The sequence below is a fragment of the Peromyscus californicus genome, unplaced genomic scaffold (assembly GCF_007827085.1).
Source record: "Peromyscus californicus insignis strain IS unplaced genomic scaffold, ASM782708v3 Scaffold_19__1_contigs__length_69161282, whole genome shotgun sequence".
Lineage (NCBI taxonomy): Eukaryota > Metazoa > Chordata > Mammalia > Rodentia > Cricetidae > Peromyscus > Peromyscus californicus.
This window is the reverse complement of record NW_026294491.1, coordinates 67,134,619-67,142,510: the sequence shown is the minus strand read 5'-3', so window position 1 is coordinate 67,142,510 and position 7,892 is coordinate 67,134,619. Positions and strand designations below refer to the sequence as shown.

General features: G+C 46.5%; 1 protein-coding gene across 2 annotated transcripts in view; it reads left to right on the top strand.

The window, feature by feature from the left end:
• Positions 1-7,084: 7,084 nt before the first annotated feature.
• Positions 7,085-7,892, top strand: part of Satb1 (SATB homeobox 1) — a 95,940-nt gene continuing 95,132 nt past the window's right edge. The window contains exon 1 of one of the 2 annotated variants that reach the window (XM_052745622.1): positions 7,085-7,188. The gene's annotated coding sequence lies outside the window, so the exon portion shown is untranslated. Of the gene's footprint in view, positions 7,189-7,749; positions 7,883-7,892 lie in introns of those variants that run through there. The other variant, XM_052745620.1, reaches the window with a different exon arrangement.

The window sequence follows — 7,892 nt, the reverse complement described above, 5'->3', positions numbered from 1 at the left end:
AAGCCATCCTTATTGATTTTAGGTGGAGTGGTTTCAGTCATTTGATCCATGGCTGCTGGATAGGAGAAGGGCAGCAGGTTAGCACAGTGATGAGAGCAGGTAAGGACCACAGCTGTTAACTAGACACACAGGAAGGGGACGGGAGCTGCAACAGCAACCAACAATGACAAAAGTTAGCAGAATTTTTTTTATAAAAAATATCATGTAAAATGTTGCATTCTGATCCATTATATATGAAACTCTTGTTTTAATAATAAAACATCTCTTCTAAAATCTTTACATAAAAAATATCTAAAAATGAGCCGGGTGGTGGCAGCACACACGTTTGATCCCAGTACTTAGGAGGCAGAGGCAGGAGGATCTCTGTGAGTTCGAGGCCAGCCTGGTCTACAGAGTGAGATCCAAGGCAGTCAGGGCTACACAGAGAAAACCTGCCTCAAAAAACAAAAAAGCAAAAAAAAAAAAAATTCTCAGAAATGGAGGCTGTAGTTACCATCACACTGTGCCAAGCTCACCATGGACGAATACTGGTAGCCCTTCCCCCACCCCCACCTTGTACCATATTCAGTTCACTCTGCTTTCCTTGTCCTGTCCTTGACTTTCATTTTCATTAGAATAATCATGGCAAATAGAACCAATGACAAAGGAACAGCTGTTGTCTTGAGCCTGGACTCTGTGGCTGAAGACTGTCTACCCAGCAGTTCCTACAGACGAATAAACCACTGTCCCTATCACACTAGGAGGAAACTGAGGCAGCAAGCCGCCTTGCTCAAGGCCACACAGGAAGTAACCAGGCTTTCAATCCAGGCAGTTGGACACCATAGGCTATTTTGCCCATGGGTGCTTATTTTGCTTAAAATAGAATTTGGTTATGTGGCCCTTCACCTTCAAAATTCATGAAACACACGAAGAGGATAGTTTCTTACTGTGTATAATTCACACAATAAAAGTCGCCAGGTTATGGTGGCACACAACCTTTACTCAGCATTCAGGAGGCAGAGGCAGGTTGATTTCTGTGAATTAGAGGCCAAACTGGTCTACAAAGTGAGTTTCAGGACAACCAGAGCTACACAGAGACATCCTGTCTCGAAAAACCAAAAACCAAAAACCAAAAACTTTGGTGACTTTTTAAAGTCAAGAAACCTGAAGAAAATTATAACCGTTGGAGCCAAGTTGTTAAGAATTTAAAGACACAGAATTGGAGAGATTGCTCAGTGATTAAGAGCGCTTGTGTTGATCTTCAAGAAGGCCCACGTTCATTTCCCAGCTGTGGCTCACAACCACCAGCAATTCCAGTTCTAGGGGATCTGATGGGCTCTTCTGGCCTTCCAGGACAAAAGTGCATATGTGTACACACACACACACACACACACACACACACACACACACTCTCTCTCTCTCTCTCTCTCTTTAAAAGAAAAAACAAGAAACTGCACAGCATGCTTTATGAGAGGTAGCATTTCTAATATTTTTAGGGTTCACAGGAAAGTGTGGGGGTATTGTCATACATTTCTGATGTTTGAGGAGCTGATAAATATGGCCTCAAAGCAAGAGGCAGGAAGACTAAGCAATTAGTGAGATTATTTTTTTCCTGATTGATTTTGTTATTTGACAATTTCATACATGTATATAGTATATTTTGATTACTCACTCTCCGTCTCTTATCTCCCTTCCAGGTCCGCCAAGCCCCCAACCCCATACCTATCAGTCCTTTCCCAGTTTTACGACTTTTTTGTTTTACTTTGTGACTCATTTAGTTTAGCTAAGGCCATCTGTGTGAGCATTGGATTGGATCTGTCCACGGAAGCCTGGTGGCACCATCAGCGGGAACACTGAAGGTGATGGCTACCCCTGAATCTATCAGTAGAAAACAGCCCAGCGGTGAGGGGTAGAGATCCCTGAGTTCCCTCCTCCATCCACGGCTAACTATTGAGGAATCGATTTTTATTTATTCATTGATTTTTACAATAGAATTTTTATTACATTTATTTATATATGTAATATGTGTGTATGAGTGTGTGCATGAACCATGGTACATGTGTGGAGGTCTCCTTCTAAGGTAAAGGTCACAGGCATCCAACTCTGATGGTAAGGCTTGGCAGCAAATACCTTTATCTGCTAAGCCATCTTGCCAGTCCCTGAATCAATTTTTAAAATTAAAAAAAAAAAGATCCTCAAAAGTCTAGGGACTGTGACTATAAGACAGTCTGAACTAAAACATAATTTGACACTACTACTGGAGAGTCCAGCCTCACTAGAAATGCACATGCATAAACTTCACAAAACATGTCTACAGGCCAAAATCAGCTTAAATGTACTTTAACATGTAGTTAAGCTGACAATATTTACTATTTCAATTTTTCATATAAACATAGGATTTAGCTTATCTTTAGAAAGTGGAAGGTCTGATGTTTTGTTTGGACAAAATACATTCTTCAGACCATTGCAATTCTTCCTTTGATGGTTAATCTTATCTGTCAACTTGACTGGATTTATAATCACTGTGGAAACTTACTTCTCAGTGTGTCTATGAAGACTGTTTCCAGAGGTTTAACTGAAAAGTGAAGACCCAATTTGAATATGGACAGCAGTATCCTATGGTCTAGGGTCCTGGACTGAATAAAAAGAGAACGTGAACTGAATCCAGCATGTCTGTCTGTCTGTCTCTCTCTCTGTCTCTGTCTCTCTGCTTCCTGACAGATGTCATGTGAGCAGATGCCTCAGGCTCCTGTCTTCACCATTGTGACCTAAAAGAAATCCTTAAGTTGCTTTTGTGAGATGTTTTACTACAGCAATGAGAAGAAGTAATTAATATGCATTACTGTTAATGATCTTAATTTGGTCAGTTTGGTTCACTTACATTTATGCTTCACCAGGTGAAAATTAAAAAGTTTCAGTCCTAGGAATATGGAATGATCCAACTCCAAAGAACATACGCACAGCCCTTCACAATGTGGACCAGTTTGGGTTCAGTCTTTACATATATTCAGTGAGCTTCAAACTTTACTGAATTCCTCACAGTTCCCAACAAGGGCTAGTGTCCACACTGGGCTCTGCTTCAGATACCCTTCCTTCCTGTCTTTTTGTTCTTAAAGGAATCCCACTTAGCCTCAAGACTTAGCTCTTGTCAGTTCTTCCAGGGAACTTTTTTCAATGCCTCCAGCTAGAATGTTTGCTCACCCCAGGGGTTCCCATGGGCCCAGGTCCTCTATTAGCATTGCAAGGGCTTTTTCCTGCCCAATAGGAAAACACCTTCTTGAAGAGAACTCTTAATGTCCTTATCCTCAACTCCTAACAGAGCTCCTGATTTCTACTCGGTACTTAAGAATATTTATTGAATGAAGAAAACGTGGGGCAAATGGTGAATGAACAAATATTCTTGTATTACAAGGGTATATAAACCATTTGATAATAACAATGTGAGATGTGATTGCTCAAGGTCAACGTTCAGATTTTGAACTATAATGACATCTTTAGATAAATATTAATTACAGTACTATTTTATCATACCTTTGCCAGGAAAACAAGTCTTGAGAAAAAAGAAAATGTGTGACATTAGTCAGTGTAAAATACTAATGTAAAATTGACGGGGTTGACTTACTCTGGTGGGGATTGTTCCTCACTGAAAGGGTCACATTGTGTCTCCCTATAAGTTGGTGCCGTTCTGGCAATTCTTACCCAGGACATGGAAGATTTGGGCCACAGAGTGGCAAGACAGGACAGTTCAGCTGGCAGTCCACCAGAGCAAGGGTCACAAGCAGAACAGGAGTCCTTGGATCTGTCTTGAACACCACAGTTACCTTGTGATGACTCCCTGGAGCCACAGGAGTCCTGGTAGAATACTGCTGAGCCCAAATGATGTATGTCACCTCACAAATGCCAGCATGCCACCCCCCAGATTGCTGTAGCAAAAAATCTCACAAAAGCAACTTGAGGATTTCTTTAGGGTTACAATGGGGAGTACATGAAACTTTCAAGCTGGTGACTGTTCCATCAGCTTATGTCCTGGAGTGAGAAGACCGAGAAGCACTTGTGGCTGATCACAGGCTACTAGAAATCTGAACTGTTACTCGAGCCAAAAGCCCATCCTGGTGAATTTGCTCTGTTCTGTTACAAACACCAGACTATAAATATTGATTGTGAGTGTCAAGAGCACCAATTCTGTACAGCTTGAGAAAGAAAAAGTAAAGTACACAAAGACAGAATGAATGACTTTGAAAATCCCCATAGTAAACACTGTGGGAATTGAACTGAACTCTATTCTGTGGCAAGCTCTGAACCCCAAATTCATTATGAGGGTATCCACTTAAGTCTTCTGAATAAATGATCTCTGAAGGTTTGATGGGATGAATTAGCAATAAAAATAACTTCTAATCCAGATCCTCAGCCTTTATTTTCTTTTCCTAAGAAACAAATTTTAAAGTTACATTTGTGTGTTGTGTGGGTGGGTGTGTTCCCGTGGAGAGAGAGGTCAGAGGACAACTTTCAGGAGTTGGTTCTCTCCTTCCACCATCTTGGACCTGGGGACCACAGTCAGTGGGCAGGTTTGGTGGCAAACACCTCTACCCACCATGTCAGCTCAGGGGCCCAGTTTCCTCTGTTTCAGAGACCAGGCATGCTCAGGGTTGCACAGGGTCGGGGAGGGGAAGAAGTCTCTCCCCTTGCTTCAGAGCTTTCACTGACAGACCCATGTAGTCATCTTCTCACAGTCTCCTGTTATTTTCCCACTAACGAAAGCCAATGTCGCTTTAGCCCACTCCTTGTATGTTGTATAGAAGGCCATAGTGTACTATCTCTTCTCTGAAATAATTAGTGTGGCTACTGATACTAACTACTATTATTTATCTTTTGTCATGTTTCAGATTTATTTGTTGTTCAACTACTTACATTACATTTGGATTTGTTAGAAAAATTTAATGGGGGCTATTCATTGCTTTAGAATAGTGTCTGTCTTCTAAAAGACTCTGGTTCATTCCCAGTACCCACATGACAGCTCACAACCAACCATCTGTAACTTCAGGGGATCCCATACAGACACCCTTTTCTGGCCTCCACCAGCATGTAGATGGTGTACAGACATACATGTAGGCAAAAGACCCACATGCATAGAATACGATGATTAAAATATCTTTAAACAATTACAGCACTTCAGACCGGCTGCTATAAAAAATACCTTAGATCTGGTCATTTTTTAAAAAAAGATTTGTGTGTGTGCATTCCTGTGTTTGTGCATGTGTGTATGGTTCTGTGTGAGTATATGGCACCTTGGTGAGGGTGTCTTTACACTGAGAGAGCCTAGACTCTGCCTGTACAGAGTTAGGGATGGAAGAAAAGGAAATTTGGAATGTTGGGAGCAACATGCCCTCTTGCTTTAAGTCAGGAGAGATCTTATCCTAAATTATGAGGCTTAGCAGATAATCTGAACTACTAGGTAAAGATATGAATGTATAAAAAAGAAAAAAGTTCATATATTTTTGAATCTCAAATTTCTGTTAAGCATCACTTCAGGCTTCCATAATAATAATCAGCAGAGGCTGAGCGTGTTTTGGGGCCTCCACTCCTATCCTGCTGTCCTCAGTGAAGACACTGGCAATTCAGCATCTTGGCAAATAAAGGCAAGAAAATCTGATGTCACCCAGGACGTGTAGGGAAAGAAAGTGAGCCACGACGGGAAACTCACGTTTTACATTGTTTTGCCCACTGCAATCACTGGTAGCTATTGGCTTTAGTTTCCAGGGGGCTCTTTGTCCGGGGCGGGGGTGTAGATTCCCAGATGAACAAACCAGTTCATAATTGTTTATATCCTGTGTCTTTGGGATGGTCTCTTGCATAAAATGATGATCAGCTGAAAAAAGACTGGAGAATTCCAGGGAATTCACGCATAGACAGGGGAGGGGGCTCTCAGGAAGAAGCCGGAACCATGTCATTTTGCTTCATTTAGAATGACCTCACAAAAAACAGCACCATTGAAGTGTTTGCTACCAAGGTTCAAATCGCTAGTCACCCACCGTGTCGTGCTTGATTCACAGGCAACCGACAGAAGAGGACCTGACAGAGCTTTTAGGAAAAACTGAATTCTCAGCCCACAGTCATTTTCCAGGAACTTCCCTGCAAACAGCTCTGCGCTGGAGGGTTGGAACTCCTAGCAATCTCAGTCCCGCCGCCCTAACTGCCTTCGCTCCACATACAATTATTTATGGGGACTTAATGAGAGAGCAAGCCTTATGTGAAAGAACTCAAGAAAGTGCAGCTGCTAAAAACAGACCCAGGCAGTTCTACAGTCCTTATTTTTACAACTGAGCTTCTGCAATTCCTGCCACGAACCTAACAGCTCCACTCCTTGCCAAACACACAAAGAGAAAAGTAAAAACTGTTTTCGTTCTGCAACCCCCTTAACTTTGAGTAAACAGTAGTAATTTTCTGTCGTCATATTCAATGCAAATTTCCCAAAGGCGACACAACAGGAAACAAAAGACCTGTTAGTTGATAGCTGCTTTAGAACTGGGGGGTGGGAGGAGTGGCAGAGGAGTGGGCTAAAGTTAACAGAGTCCAGTTTCTCCTTAGCTCGGGGGTCCCGAGCCTCCAGCTAGTTTGATCTTTCAGAGCTCTTTGGATTTTCTCCGCTTGGAAAGGTCCCTGGGCCCTGCCTCTCTTCCTATGAAATCCGCATTTCTTGACCCCTTTGCCCCATCTTTTGGGTGGGTGGTGGCAGAGATGATTCAGACATCAGCTTAAACATCTCGTTCTGGTGAGTTGCATCGACCTACAGCTGCCGACCGAAAAATGGCACTAATACAAACGGCTGGGTCGGAGAAGGGGGTCTGCAAAAGGCCCCCTCATCCTCCGTCCGCTACGTGCTCCTCACTAGGGGTGCGGAGCTCCAGGACTGGGATATCCAGAGAGAAGAGGATGGAAAGAAGGGAGAGCCCATCAGTTTGAAGGGAGGCCCCCTCTAGGAAAGATCTCCATCAAACACTGAAGAGGGGGGAAAACTTGGCCCGCGTGCCCCTACTGGGGAGCGACACACCCCACACAGGCTGGCTTGGGGGGTGGGTGCTCAGGGCCTCTCACCTGACTTCCTCCTCCGCTGGCACACACACCAGTGCCCCGCTCCGCACCCCCAAAGCCCAGGCAAACAACGACAAGAGGAAGCAGCGGGCGACAGGGTGCGCGGCCAGGGCAGTGCAGGTGAGGGCCCGGGCGGTGGGGCTCCGGGGTGCGCCCACACTTACCCTGGCGGCGCTCAGGGCCGCTCTCCCGCAGAGACCCCGCACCCGGGCGGCGAGCGGGGATGTGGCGGCCGCGGTGGCTCGGGCTCGGCTCGGCTCGGGCTCCACTGCGCGCTCTCGGAGCCACCGGCCGCCCAGGATCCCGCCGCCAGGGGGAGAAGCGGCCGCCGGCGCGGGGGAGGCAGGCCCGGCCCGGTCGCTCCCGCTGCGGGGTCCGCGAGCCCCCCACGCGGGCGAGCGACGAGTGCGCGGCGCGCCTCGCATGCGCGCCCCCCAGGCAGCGGTGGGGGACTCTTGGGGGGGGCGCCCCGATCGCCCGCTCAGCCTTGTACACTGCGGGCTCCGAGCGGCTCCCGCGCCCCCTCCCGCGCCCCGCCCCGCCCCCGCCCCTTCCCTTCCCCCTCGGCCCCGCGCGCTCCCCGCTCGCTGCTCGCCGCGCTCTGCCCCCTTTAAACGCCCACTTCGGATGGGGAGAGAAGACAACTTGAAGTCAAGTTGCCATTAACTTCCGCGGCGGCCGCAGCTCGGAGGCGGGGAGGTGGCAGCAGCCGCAGCCGCCGCCCGGGAAGTCCGCCGCCCGGCGCGCTAGCGCAGGGAGCCGACCCGGCCTCGGCCCGCACCGCTGGCCCGCGCTGCCCCGGTTCCACGCCTGAGTGAGTCCCG